Source organism: Salvelinus alpinus, chromosome 22 (genome assembly GCF_045679555.1).
Source record: "Salvelinus alpinus chromosome 22, SLU_Salpinus.1, whole genome shotgun sequence".
In the NCBI taxonomy this organism is placed as follows: Eukaryota; Metazoa; Chordata; class Actinopteri; order Salmoniformes; family Salmonidae; genus Salvelinus; species Salvelinus alpinus.
Window position 1 is genome coordinate 14,440,477 of NC_092107.1, and position 15,677 is coordinate 14,456,153.

General features: G+C 43.0%; 1 protein-coding gene across 2 annotated transcripts in view; it reads left to right on the forward strand.

The window, feature by feature from the left end:
• Nucleotides 1-2,118: 2,118 nt before the first annotated feature.
• Nucleotides 2,119-15,677, forward strand: part of LOC139549071 (pleckstrin homology domain-containing family G member 3-like) — a 59,267-nt gene continuing 45,708 nt past the window's right edge. For both annotated transcript variants that reach the window (XR_011669826.1, XM_071359180.1), the window contains exon 1: nucleotides 2,119-2,673. The gene's annotated coding sequence lies outside the window, so the exon portion shown is untranslated. The remainder of the gene's footprint in view (nucleotides 2,674-15,677) is intronic.

The window sequence follows — 15,677 nt, forward strand, 5'->3', positions numbered from 1 at the left end:
GAAATTAACATTAAATTATCTGGTAACAGCTCTGGTGGACATTCCTGCAGTCAGCATGCCAATTGCTCGCTCCCTCAACCCTTGTGACATCTGTGGCACTGCACATTTTAGAGTGGTCTTTTATTGTCCCAAGCACAAGGTGCACCTGTGTAATGATCATGCTGTTTAATCATCTTCTTGATATGCCACACCTGCCAGGTGGATGGATTATCTTGGCAAAGCAGAAATCCTCACTAAAAGGGATGTAAACAAATTTGTGCAACAAATTTGAGAGAAACCAGCCTTTTGTGCTTATGGAACATTTCTGGGATCTTTTATTTCAGCTCATGAAACATGGGACCAACAGTTTACATGTTGCATTTATATTTTTGTGTATCTGTGACCAACAGATGCATGTCTGTATTCCCAGTCATGTGAAATCTATAGATTAGGGCCTGATTTATTTATTTCAATTGACTGATTTCCTCATATGAACTGTAACTCAGTAATATATATATGTACAGTTTATAAAAAGAAATTGAACTGAGTCGGGGTCTCAACTTACTATTGAGAGTAGATAATAAACCATGAGCAATTTCAAAATTTGGTTGTGCATCAGCAGTTTTTCTCTGGTTATGTCAGAAGTGTTGGTGCAAATGCTAGCTTGCCACAGGCCGGTGGCCCTGCTGTGCTGATTTCTGCAACGTGGATAGATAGAAGTCGCCAGTGTTGAGGGGTAGTGAACTACATGTAGTTCAGCTAGTAATTTAACTACATTTTGCAGTACCTTGGTGGTAGTTGAACTCAATTCAAATCTTGGTAGTGTTTTCAGTAGTTAAGTTATTTTTTGCTATGTAGCAGTGGTAGTTAACTACTGGAACTTATTCAAGCCCATTCCCGCCACACCAATCATTTTTAAATGTCAATACTTTCTCAACATTTTGGACACTATCTCTGGATTTTTAGATACTAAGTCAAAATTTGAGATACAAACTTGAAATTTCCTAAATAATTTTGAGATAGTAGAACGTACAGGATATGTTTCTTCGTTTGTTGTAGCATTATGTGTCGATAATCATCTATCCACGTTGCAGAGAACCGTACAGCAGGTAAACGTGTGGCGAACTGCCATTTGCCTCAACACTTTTGATCAGATGGCAGTTGATCATACTGAAGCACAGATTAATTGTGCACAAGTTGCAAATCAGCCTAAACAACAGTACTGTGTCACTATTTTCAATGCTTTTGCATCAATATTTTGTATTAAACCTAATTAAAAGTATTGGGCAATATGCCAGCTCGCCAGCCCCCACATAATGCTACAAATGAAGAAACATATCCTATATACTGTATATGTTCTAATATCTCCACATTTCAACTTAGTATCTAAAAATGTTGAGTTAGTATCTAAAAAAAATGTAGATAGCATCTCCAGATTTTTAGATAGTATCTCAGAATTTTTAGATAGTATCTTGAAATTTTGAGATAGTATCGATCTTTTGTGTATTCGTGAGCGGAATGGGCTTCCATAGCCAGGAGTTTTTCCAGGACCCGATTTTAAAAAATGACCTCATTAGAACACCACTGTCTATCAGTGTATCAGTGTTTTGTTACTTGTAATGTGTTGTGTTTTTTTTATGGGACCCAGGAAGAGTAGCTGCTGCAAAAGATAATGAGGATCAAATTAAACATATAAACATATTATAAGTAGCCTATTATATTAAAACACGACATTATAAATCCGTTTAACAGCTGATTTTTTCTATGTCATACCCTTCAACTAGGGCCCAGAGTTTTACCTGGTTCGGTTAGCCTACAAGATCAGGAAAATCTCTTGGCCCCAGAAAAACTCTCCCCCCGTCCCCTCCACCACTCTGGGATGCCACCTCTGAAACCTCCACACAATGTTACAAATTAAGAAACATGTGTGATCTACTGTCAAACATTTTACATACTATCTCAAAATTATTTTTGTATTGTGATGTATCAGCACCCTCAGCACCCCTAATTCCCGCGGCTATGCACACAGGCCTACTATTAGACACTTACTATAACACTATTAGTGTATCTGTAATGTAGTACTGGCAATTAGAGACGTTCGCGACGCCTTTTCAAGGAGGAACGAAAGGAAAACCATATATGCGCTTGAGTTTTCAGATGCGGTGGGAAATCGGACTTTTCCTCGGCTCGGTGTACTTTGATTATACCCCTTCACTTTCACTAGTACTGGGTGATATATGTTGAGGAGACCTTGAGCTACATTGATGTGCCGCATTTTCCCGGGATTGTCATACAATTGCGAACGCTCGGGTGATGTGAAACCGTTACTTTGTGGGGATGATCCATCAGGTGAAGCAGTGATTCAAGCCAAAGGGGATGGTTCTTGGCATCAAGCAGCAAGCGAGGCTTGTGCCAAGAAGGGGGAAGACCAAGAATTGAAAGCAGAGTTTAATTTCTCGTTTTTTGGAGCTCTTGTGTGCGGAAGACACCGAAATAAAACAGTTTTCCTTTTAGAGAAACGCGTTATCCACCCCAAAGCGTCCGGACTGTGTGATAAATCAACAACATAGCAGAGTGACAAAGTACAGGTTGAGTCAAAGGAGTTTATCGGGCTGCGGTTGGAAGAGGAACACCGATCAAGACAGCAGCACAGCAGCATAGGTTTTCATGTCTCCTCTCCACACACCTGTAAAGGTAAGTTTATGCTCTCTATAATAATGCATTATTAGATGATAATGCCAAGTGATTTATTTAGTTTCACCACAGGATGACAACATCGCATGTTTAACACCGCTGGACAAACCTATGATAAAAATATGTTTATGTTTTTTTGTTTCTCTGTTTTATGTACATATATGTATATCCCCTCAATCTACCTACATTAGGCTATGTAGGCCTAATGTTTCATGTTATTAATGGCACGTGTTTGTCTGCCACAAAGTGAATGAGGATAGCCTTTGTATAGCAGATAAGACACAGACAGTACAGTATAGGCTGTTACTGATCATATACATGATTTACTGATGTAATAATAACAAACTGTCTGAGCATGTCAAACAAAACTAATTCATGTGACTGAATACCGGGCAGCCTCATTGAGTCATTGGTAGCATATACTAATTAGTGCGCAGAGACGTGATCAAAAACCCACAGTTTAATAAAAAATACTTTTTTGGCCACAGTAACATTTCTGTAGCTGTTCACCATAATCGTCACCACAATTTCAAGTGTTTAATTGAGTCTTTCTTTGCCGGTTTTGATTGCCTGCCCTCCGCCCTTTTGCCAAAACCGCACTTTAGCCTAGAGTACTGCAAGCAGGAAAATGTCCAAGATCTCACTCAGAGATGCTGAAACAATGTTCTCATTGAGGACTTTTTGGTCTGGTTTCCTGGACAGAGATTAAGCCTATAGTCCTGGACTAAAAATAACTTTAAATGGAAATTATCCTTAAATTATCGCTCAGGAGGTGCCTTCTCGCTCAACCAACATGACGTTTTCCAGCAAATCAACTGGAATGTCATCTATCCAGAGTGGACAAATAAAACATCTCATGATCCCTTACGATCTTAATTAAAGCCATGAAGACTATTAAATTACTAGAGGGGCTATGTCATAATCCCTCAAAATGCCATAATGGGGCAAAAATGGCAGCCATCTGATTGCAAATGAATGGCAGTAGAGGCATAGGTGAAGCATTTCCTGCTTTTACTTATGCAGGAAAATAAAAGTGAGGCATGTGATGTATCAGAATTGGTGTAATAGAATCATAGTCAATCTAAAATATTGTCATATACAGTTGAAGTCAGAAGTTTACATACACTTAGGTTGGAGTCATTCAAATTCGTTTTTCATCCACTCCACAAATTTATTGTTAACACACTATAGTTTTGGCAAGTCGGTTAGGACATCTACTTTGTGCATGACACAAGTAATTTTTCCAACAATTGTTTACAGACAGATTATTTCACTTATAATTCACTGTATCACAATTCCAGTGGGTCAGAAGTTTACATACACTAAATTGACTGTGCCTTTAAACAGCTTGAGAAACTCCAGAAAATGATGTCATGGCTTTAGAAGCTTATAATAGGCTAATTGACATCATTTGAGTCAACTGTAGGTGTACCTCTGGATGTATTTCAAGGCCTACCTTCAAACTCAGTGCCACTGCTTGACATCATAGGAAAATCAAAAGAAATCAACCAAGACCTCAGAAAAAAAATGGTAGACCTCCACAAGTCTGGTTCATCATTGGGAGCAATTTCCAAACACCTGAAGGTACCACGTTCATCTGTACAAACAATAGCATGCAAGTATAAACACCATGGGACCACGCAGCCGTCATACTGCTCAGGAAGGAGACGTGTTCTCTCTCCTAGAGATGAACGTACTTTTGTGCGAAAAGTGCAAATCAATCCCAGAACAACAGCAAAGGACCTTGTGAAGATGCTGGAGGAAACAGGTACAAAAGTATCTATATCCACAATAAAACACTTCCTATATCGACATAACCTGAAAGGCCGCTCAGCAAGGAAGAAGCCACTGCTCAAAAACTGCCATAAAAAAAGCCAGACTACGGTTTGCAACTGCACAAGGGGACAAAGATTGTACTTTTTGGAGAAATATCCTCTGGTCTGATGAAACAAAAAATAGAACTGTTTGGCCATAATGACCATGGTTATGTTTGGAGGGAAAAGGGGGAGGCTTGCAAGCTGAAAAACACCATCCCAACCATGTAGCACGGTGGTGGCAGCATCATGTTGTGGGGATGCTTTGCTGGAGGAGGGACTGGTGCACTTCACAAAATAGATGGCATCATGAGGAGGGAAATTATGTGGATATATTGAAGCAACATCTCAAGACATCAGTTAGGAAGTTAAAGCTTGGTCGCAAATGGGTCTTCGAAATGGACAATGACCCCAAGCATACTTTCAAAGTTATGGCAAAATGGCTTAAGGACCACACAGTCAAGGTATTGGAGTGGCCATCACAAAGCCCTGACCTCAATCCCATAGAAAATGTGTGGGCAGAACTGAAAAAGCGTGTGCGAGCAAGGAGGCCTACAAACCTGACTCAGTTACACCAGCTCTGTCAGGAGGAATGGGCCAAAATTCCCCCAACTTATTGTAGGAAGCTTATGGAAGGCTACCTGAAACGTTTGACCCAAGTTAAACAATTTCAAAAGCAATGCTACCAAATACTAATTGAGTGTATGTAAACTTCTGACCCACTGGGAATGTGATGAAAGAAATAAAAGCTGAAATAAATCCTTCTCCCTACTATTATTCTGACATTTCACATTCTTAAAATAAAGTGGTGATCCTAACTGACCTAAGACAGGGAATTTTTACTCGGATTAAATGTCAGGAATTGTGAAAAACTGAGTTTAAATGTATTTGGCTAAGGTGTATGTAAACTTCCGACTTCAACTGTAATTATAAATAAAATGTATACATTTTATTTTATTTTATTTTTTATTTTTTTACACATTTACAGTATAAATAGCCTCTACAATATATTTATAGTATGGCATTGCGGGTACTTGTTTCTGATTGAATTCAATGGCTATAGTTCATTACCTATTGTACATGTTCTATGTTTCAGCTGCTTTTAAAAACATTATTGGCATTGTTGTATTCGATTTTCATAATAGTGAGCTAGGACTGATAGTTTGGTTAGCTAAACAAGCAAGTCTGTTTGTTTGGTTACCAAGGCAACTACTGTAGCTATCTAGTAAACTGCTATCTACTTCAGTGAATGTTGAACACATTTCTACCAGCAAATGAACACATTTCTAGCGTTGACATGTGTTAAATTATGGCAGTGGTATAAAAGGGATAATCAACTTGGCGCTCTATCCGTTCTCTGGAAAATAATGCAACTCCGTGGAAGATTAGTTCCAAATCCGCTAGCAAGTTGTTGAACACACCTTCCATGTAGTTCATTATTTTGCATAGAGTGCATGGCCCCTAGTTGATTATCCCTTACGTAAACAGACCATAAATGTCTCAGATTTTGTTTTCTCGGGAAACTGTGAGTGCTATTATATGATACAATATCATTACTTGTTACATCTACAACTTCTCTAAGTCCTATCGTAACTGAATTGAGCCAGTGTATGGCTGTAGAGATTGACTGCGTTGTTTTGAATAGAATGTTGGCATATTGGCAGTTCATTTGAAAAATGTATGGAATCATTCCTCTAAAACTGACAGGCTAGCTAGCTAACACACATACAGTGCAGATCAATTCTTCACATTCATTGTTTTACACAATATCTTATCACAGCACTGGCAAACCAACTCCCTGACCAACATGGCTGACCTTTGGACCATCATAACAAGGTTCATGTCCATTCTAGTATTCTAATGCCTAATTCTATGATTGAACACCACTTATTAGTCATGGGAGAGATCCCTATCATGGCAGGAAACGAGAGTGAAGTTTGAATAAGTGTAGCAATACTTTAATCTGAAACAACCACAGTCGTCCCTGAGTATATTGATAGTCAACCTGGATGAATTCATCTCAGCCAGGTTTTAAGCAGGGGATCAACTGGTTGGAGCTATTTTCAGAGAACATCCCTCCTTCAATGTCACTCACTGCCAATATAAACGGGCAAGATTTCCCCTGCAAACATGTTGTGTGCATATGCACCTATTCAATAGCGAACACAGATTATTCACTGGCATTGGACTGAACGGAATTAGAATTCCTTGTCTTCTTTGACAAGCCTTCTGAAGATCTTGCCTTCTGAAGATCTTTGTTGGAGGATTTCCAAACGTGTAATTCCTAATTATCGTTTGTGAATCCCTCCAACACAAACGTTTTTTCACAACTGTGTTTTTTCTGTCTCTTACTTACAATGCATTCGGAAAGTTTTCAGACCCCTTGACTTTTTACACATTTTGTTACGTTACAGCCTTATTCTAAAATTGATTAAATTGTTTGTTTTTTTACTGATCAATCTACACACAATACCCCATAATTGTCACGCCCTGACCTTAGTTTTCCACTAGGGTGGGTATGTGTGTTTTTGTCCTGTCTAGGGTTTTTGTTTATCTATGGGGATTTTGTATGTCTAGGTAATGTAGGTTTATGGTGGCCTGAATTGGTTCCCAATCAGAGGCAGCTGTTTATCGTTGTCTCTGATTGGGGATCCTATTTAGGTTGCCATTTTCCATTTAGGTTTTGTGGGTAGATGTCTATGTGTAGTTGCATATCAGCACTCTGTTATTATAGCGTCACGATCGTTTTGTTAGTTTGTTTAAGTGTTCTTCGTTTTATTAAAGAAGAATGTATTCACATCACGCTGCGCCTTGGTCTCCTCACTACGACGAACGTGACAATAATGAAAAAGCAAAAACATGTTTTTAGATTTTTGTTGCAAATTTATAAAAAAATGAATATATATATATAAATATATCGCATTAACATAAATATTCAGACCCTTTACTCAGTACTTTGTTAAAGCACCTTTGGCAGTGATTACAGCCTCGGGTTTTCTTAGGTATGACGCTACAAGCTTGGCACACCTGTATTTGGGGATTTTCTCCCATTCTTCTCTGCAGATCCTCTCAAGCTCTGTCAGGTTGGTTGGAGAGCGTCGCCGCACAGCTATTTTCGGGTCTCTCCAGAGATGTTAGATCGGGTTCAGGTCCGGGCGCTGGCTAGGTCACTCAAGGACATTCAGAGACTTGTCCCGAAACCACTCCTGTGTTGTCTTGGCTGTGTGCTTAGGGTCGTTGTCCTGTTGGAAGATGAACCTTCACCCCAGTCTGAGGTCCTGAACACTCTGGAGTAGGTTTTCATCAAGGATCTCTCTGTACTTTTCTCCGTTCATCTTTCCCTCAATCCTCACTAGTCTCCCAGTCCCTGATGTTAAAAACCATCTCCACAGCATGATGCAGACACCACCATGTTTCACCGTAGGGATGGTGCCAGGTTTCCTTCAGACTTAACGATTGGCATTCAGACCAAATAGTTCAATCTTGGTTTCATAAGAGCAGAGAATCTTGTTTCTCATGGTTTGAGAGTCTTTTAGGTGCCTTTTGGCAAACCCCAAGCGGGCTGTCGTGCCTTTTACTGAGGAGTTGCTTCCGTCTGGCCACTCTACCATAATGGCCTGATTGGTGGAGTGCTGCGGAGATGGTTGTCCTTCTGGAAGGTTCTCCCATCTCCACAGAGGAACTCTGGAGCTCTGTTAGAGTGACCATTGGGTTCTTGGTCAACTCCCTGACCAAGGCCCTTCTCCCCCGATTGCTCAGTTTGGCCTGGCTGCCAGCTCTAGGAAGAGTCTTGATGGTTCCAAACTCAGTCCAATAAGAATGATGGAGGCCACTGTGTCCTTGGGGACCTTCAATGCTGCATACATTTTTGGTACCCATCCCCAGATCTGTGCTTCAACACAATTCTGTCTCGGAGCTCTACGGAAAACTCCTTTTGACCTCATGGCTTGGTTTTTGCTCTGACATTCACTGTCAACTGTGGGACCTTATATAGACAGGTGTGTGCCTTTCCAAATCATGTCCAATCAATTGAATTTACCACAGGTGGACTCCAATCAAGTTGTAGAAACATCTCAAGGATGATCAATGGAAACAGGATGCATCTGAGTTCAATTTCGAGTCTCATAGCAAAGGGTTTGAATACTTATGTTTTTAATACATTTGCAAAAATTTCAAAAAAACTGTTTTCGCTTTGTCATTATGGGGTATGGTTTGTAGATTGATGAGGACATTTCTTTATTTAAACCATTTTAGAATAAGGCTGTAACGTAACAAGATGTCGATAAAGGAAAGGGGTCTGAATACTTTCCTAATGCACTGTATTTTGAACATGACCGTGTAGCGTGACCTTATACATAACCTTAGGAGCTGGACTGAAGCTGGAGTCTTGGGGGAGAAAGGGTATTGTTTGGCTTTTTGGACCATATCAAATGGAAGAATGGAAATAGGAATTGGTCATGGAATCTGAACGTAGCAACAGGATGCGACCCAAACCCTCCCTCTCTGAGTGTTCAGGCCGCTGCAGTCTGGAACTTACATGCCAATAAGTCCTGTTTGCTTTGAAAGCTGGCATTCCGTTCCTTCCTCAGCCCAGTTCCATCCTTTTTGTAATAGAAACAGACCCCTCTCTTTCAGCAACGTCTCCTCTCTTTGTTCCCCCTAACCCCCTAACTTCAGGAGTGTGAACCCCCTTCCTCCAAATGCTCAGAGGGAATAGGCTTAATCCCCATTTCCTCCTGGAGGAATTTGGACTGATGAGCTTCCCAGCTCTGTGCAAATGGGTCCCCCAGCAGAAGTAAAGAGAGAGCCAGCCAATACCAGCAGGGCACATTTGAATATACAGCACAGCCAGAAAGCTGCACACAACAATGTAGTCTTGGCTTTGGTCTCTAGATTTTTATAAGATCAGTGATGTATGGAGACAGAAGTACAGTATGTGTATGTGTCTCATTGGTCTATGTGGGTTTACCTGCCTATGATGAAAGTATGTTCTTTGAATTGCAAGATATGGTGATCTGTATTTTGTGACTGTCTGACACTCCTTTGTTTTGTCCATTGGAGCTGACACACTTGGCTCTGATTTGTCGGTCACTTTTTAGGACTCTCTAAATCCTAAATGCACAATAATAGGAGAGTATTTGGTTGGGACAGAGAAAGAACTACCATATTCCTCTATGCTGTTCAGAATGAGCTCTAGCGGCGACAGTGAGAGAACGGGATACTCAGAATGAGCTCTAGCGGTGACAGTGAGAGAACGGGATACTCAGAATGAGCTCTAGCGGCGACAGTGAGAGAACGGGATACTCAGAATGAGCTCTAGCGGCGACAGTGAGAGAACGGGATACTCAGAATGAGCTCTAGCGGTGACAGTGAGAGAACGGGATACTCAGAATGAGCTCTAGCGGCGACAGTGAGAGAACGGGATACTCAGAATGAGCTCTAGCGGCGACAGTGAGAGACCGGGATACATCAGAATGAGCTCTAGCGGCGACAGTGAGAGAACGGGATACATCAGAATGAGCTCTAGCGGCGACAGTGAGAGAACGGGATACATCAGAATGAGCTCTAGCGGCGACAGTGAGAGAACGGGATACTCAGAATGAGCTCTAGCGGCGACAGTGAGAGAACGGGATACTCAGAATGAGCTCTAGCGGTGACAGTGAGAGAACGGGATACTCAGAATGAGCTCTAGCGGTGACAGTGAGAGAACGGGATACTCAGAATGAGCTCTAGCGGTGACGGTGAGAGACCGGGATACTCAGAATGAGCTCTAGCGGCGACAGTGAGAGAACGGGATACTCAGAATGAGCTCTAGCGGCGACAGTGAGAGAACGGGATACTCAGAATGAGCTCTAGCGGCGACAGTGAGAGAACGGGATACTCAGAATGAGCTCTAGCGGTGACGGTGAGAGACCGGGATACTCAGAATGAGCTCTAGCGGTGACAGTGAGAGAACGGGATACTCAGAATGAGCTCTAGCGGCGACAGTGAGAGACCAGGACACCACAATATGACAGACCTCACAGCTCACTCAGTGGCCAGGAAGCTTTTCAAAGGGCTGTCAGGTTCGAAGATGTCAGAAGAAAAAGAGACAGAGAGAGAGGGAAAGAGAGAGGAGAGGGGGGAGAGAGAGAGTGATGTGTTCACTGTGATTTGATAAGCCGTTTTGTTTTTTCTTAGAGGCAGCTGTGTGTGGTTATGTGATTTTATTCCCATGTACAGGTGTGTATTTTGTGGGTGTGTGTGGCTGTGAATGTGCTCCTCTGTCTGTCAGGTGACTCAGGACCAGACTGTCTCTTGGGAGTGTTTTCCATGAGTTTTCCATGACACATAAATGTGTCTCCTCCCATGGGTCCAAGGCCCCCACTATTTCCTTGCAACGCTTTCATTGTAAATACCCCGTCTCCTCATCCACAGTACTCCAACTTTCAGCCCCATCTCCCTCCCAATACCTCTTCATCTCCCTCCCAATACCTCTTCATCTCCCTCCCAATACCTCTTCATCTCCCTCCCAATACCTCTTCATCTCCCTCCCAATACCTCTTCACCTCCCTCCCAATTCCTCTTCATCTCCCTCCCAATACCTCTTCATCTCCCTCCCAATACCTCCTCATCTCCCTCCCAATTCCTCTTCATCTCCCTTCCAATACCTCTTCATCTCCCTCCAAATACCTCTTCATCTCCCTCCCAATACCTCTTCATCTCCCTCCCAATACCTCTTCATCTCCCTCCCAATACCTCTTCATCTCCCTCCCCAATACCTCTTCATCTCCCTCCCCAATACCTCTTCATCTCCCTCCCCAATACCTCTTCATCTCCCACCCAATACCTCTTCATCTCCCACCCAATACCTCTTCATCTCCCTCCCAATACCTCTTCATCTCCCACCCAATACCTCTTCATCTCCCTCCCAATACCTCTTCATCTCCCTCCCCAATACCTCTTAATCTCCCTCCCCAATACCTCTTCATCTCCCACCCAATACCTCTTCATCTCCCTCCCAATACCTCTTCATCTCCCACCCAATACCTATTCATCTCCCACCCAATACCTCTTCATCTCCCTCCCAATAACTCTTCATCTCCCACCCAATACCTCTTCATCTCCCTCCCAATACCATCTCTCCCTCCCAATACCTCTTCATCTCCCTCCCAATACCTCTTCATCTCCCACCCAATACCTCTTCATCTCCCACCCAATACCTCTTCATCTCCCTCCCCAATACCTCTTCATCTCCCACCCAATACCTCTTCATCTCCCTCCCAATACTTCTTCATCTCCCACCCAACAACTCTTCATCTCCCACCCAATACCTCTTCATCTCCCTCCCAATACCTCTTCATCTCCCTCCCCAATACCTCTTCATCTCCCTCCCCAATACCTCTTCATCTCCCACCCAATACCTCTTCATCTCCCTCCCAATACCTCTTCATCTCCCACCCAATACCTCTTCATCTCCCACCCAATACCTCTTCATCTCCCTCCCAATACCTCTTCATCTCCCACCCAATACCTCTTCATCTCCCTCCCAATACCATCTCTCCCTCCCAATACCTCTTCATCTCCCTCCCAATACCTCTTCATCTCCCACCCAATACCTCTTCATCTCCCACCCAATACCTCTTCATCTCCCACCCAATACCATCTCTCCCTCCCTGACTCCATGCACTATGTATGACACCTCTCCACCTTTCCTGGCGCCTCTGTGCCCACTAACCTCCCACCCTTCTGTCTATGGTAAAGTGCTAAAACAGCATACTGTGTTGTCACCTCCTACAGTACAATACAGTACAATACAGTACAATACAGTACAATACAGTACCAGACAGACAGACAGACAGACAGACAGACAGACAGACAGACAGACAGACAGACAGACAGACAGACAGACAGACAGACAGACAGACAGACAGACATCTCAGCATCTATAATTAGTCCCGTGCATGCACGAAGAGAAATGGAATTTCCCTCCTGGCATGCTGTTTGACTGCCTCTTGGATCCTAGTGCCTTCCCCATTGCCTTTCTTTATGGCCCCATTCTTTACTACAGCCGATGACACATTTATAGAGGTCCAGAAACTTTGGATGTTACAACTTTCCCGGGCCAATTTGATGGATTTACTTCCTCCCTTATGGAAGCTCTTTAGGGGATTGATGGCCTTTGTGTGCAATCATGACACATCCCAGAAAGGAACAGAACACAGGATCATTTTAGTCTCTTGTCTCTGATTGCTGACGTCCCAAGGTCGATGTCAACTACCCCACCCATGCCAGGTAGTGTCACAGTTACACCAACTTTTCCCTGGTGACATTGCCACATTGTTTACTTGGTAATTGCTCACATGCAGCATATTACTGAAGAACACAGCTGCTATTTTGTTGGAGCGGCTGCTTGACGTAGTTAACCAGAAGTGCAACTTCTCAGTTTTGGACAGAGGAGCCTCTGAGAGTTGTAAAGCGGGCCTACATAGGCCAACAGATGTTGATTCAACCCAGCTCAAAATAGAAAGCCTGTCCATCACACCCAATTTAAAATCTTCTCAAATCACATTTAGTGTTCGTCATTGGCCATAGCTGTCACGCCCTGACCTTAGAGATAATTTTTATGTCTCTATTTTGGTTTGGTTAGGGCGTGAGTTGGGGTGGGTATTCTATATTCTATGTTCTATGGTCTATGTTCTATGTTTTGTAGTTCAAATCAAATCAAATCAAGTTTATTTTATATAGCCCTTCGTACATCAGCTAATATCTCGAAGTGCTGTACAGAAACCCAGCCTAAAACCCCAAACAGCAAGCAATGCAGGTGTAGAAGCACGTTTGTTTTGGCCGGGTAGGATTCTCAATCAGGGACAGCTGTCTATCGTTGTCTCTGATTGAGAACCATACTTAGGCTGCCCTTTTCCCACCTGTGTTTGTGGGAAGTTGACTTTGTTTAGGGCACATAGCCTTTAGCTTCACGGTTTGTGTTTGTAGTGTTTATTGTTTTGTTCGGCGTCATTTTATTAATAAAAGGAAAATGTACGCTTACCACGCTGCACCTTGGTTCTCTTCTTTTAACGGCCGTGACAATAGCAGCACGACTGTGTCCATCTGCTTCAAATAACTTCAGGTGACCAGTCCAGATCATAAATAAAGTGTCTGCTATGAAATGGCACGTATTACATCGTTATATGTAGATAACCTTTAAACCAATGAGCTTTTAACCCTTAATCCTAAGAGCCACTGGGTCTACTGTAATCCACCATGACACAACCAAACTCAATGTATTATCCGCTCCTGGTCAGCTGCTAGACAGAGAGTATTGTCTCCGACTAGAATTCTGAGGGTCATGTTGATTTAGTGGTTGAGACGACTGAGTGTTCAGCTCATTAATTGAGTGCCGAGATAATAAAAGAAAAACTGCTGCACAGCAGCACCATGTACAACAGAGACCACATACCGTGTTCCCTACATTCAGTAGCCTAAACACCGCCACTGGTCCAGGTCTCTTTAAACTACTGCTCTTACCTCTCTTGACCAAACACTTTCCGTTTATTGTATGTGCCTGTGTGTATATTTCTGGGGGCGACTGTATGAGTTTGTGTATGGTTGTTAGTGTGTGTTCCACGTGTGCGTGCCGCCTCCCTACCCAGCGTTTTCCATTAGGACCAGGGGCTTGTCCAGCCCTCCCTCCCCACTCCCTCCCTCACACAAAAGAAGCCCTTTGTTGTCTGAGAGAATGAGGAGATGGCAGGAGAGAAGAGTCTGGGCTGTGGCCCACTGTATGGGCTGCTGGGCCTCTCTGACCCAGGGGGAACATGAAGGTCAGCTGGTCCTCTGACAATGGCCACTGCCCGCTCTGCCTCTGGATGGACAATGGAGCAGCCTCCCTGTCGCTGACGCACACCCCGTTGTTGTGATCCCCAGCGGTCATCATCCCTCCCTCTCTCTCTGTATTTATTTCTGTTTTTGTAGCATCCCCCCATCCACCCTTCCTCCAAAACTGACCCCCTCTGTGACCGTGTTAACTGTTGAACATCCCAAGGTTGCCCCCCTCCCCACACGCATACTGTACTGTATGTTCAAGAGTACTGTGTGTGTGTGTGTGTGTGTGTGTGTGTGTGTGTGTGTGTGTGTGTGTGTGTGTGTGTGTGTGTGTGTGTGTGTGTGTGTGTGTGTGTGTGTGTGTGTGTGTGTGTGTGTGTGTGTGTGTGTGTGTGTGTGTGTGTGTGTGTGTGTCTGTGTGTGTGTGTCTGTGTGTGTGCGTTCAATTGTTCAGTAGGTTGACCATTTCTCTCTCTTCACATCCTTGACACAGATTGCAGGGAAGTTTGATAAGGCCACTCTGTATGTGTTTGAGAGTTGTTTGGATTGTGACATCAATTATCTTAGATGGTAGAGCTGAGGAACCTATGGCAGTGGATGACCCGCAGACGCTTCAGAATCTCCAATGTCAGTTTTAGAGATTTTATTTTAAACAGTTAAATGTTTGTATTATTGTTTCTCCTCACTGTTAGCTAGTAAAATTAGCTAGCTAGCTTGCTGGATAGCCAATAACTGTTATTTAAATCTGTTTGGAATCCTATCTTGCGTCATGCCTATAATTTTGAGATAGGACCAGTCGGCCGGCCAGACGGGACCGACCGGATGGAATTGTTAATAGGAATCAGGCAATTGTTTATAATCATGCAATTGGTAATAGGAATCAACAGAGTAAAGTAATGGCTCGACTGATGTCTGCATGGTTCTGTGGATTGGATCAATGAGTTCAACAGCATAACAGACACTTGATCAATGAGTCCAACAGCATAACAGACACTTGGTGGACTACAGGAAAAAGCGGGCCGAACAGACCCCCATTAATAACATCGACGGGGCTGTAGTGGAGCGGGTGGAGAGTTTCAAGTTCCTTGGTGTCCACATCACCAACAAACTATCATGGCTCCCCCTCAGGAGACTGAAAAGATTTGGCATGGGTCCCCAGATCCTCAAAAAGTTCTACAGTTGCACCATTGAGAGCGTCCTGACTGGTTGCATCACTGCCTGGTTATGGCAACTGCTCGGGATCTGACCGTAAGGCGCCACAGAGGGTAGTGCGTACGGCCTCGTTATTATTATTTTATTGTGTTATTTTTATAATTTTTTACTTTAGTTTATTTGGTAAATATTTTCTTAACTCTTCTTGAACTGCACTGTTGGTTAAGGGCTTGT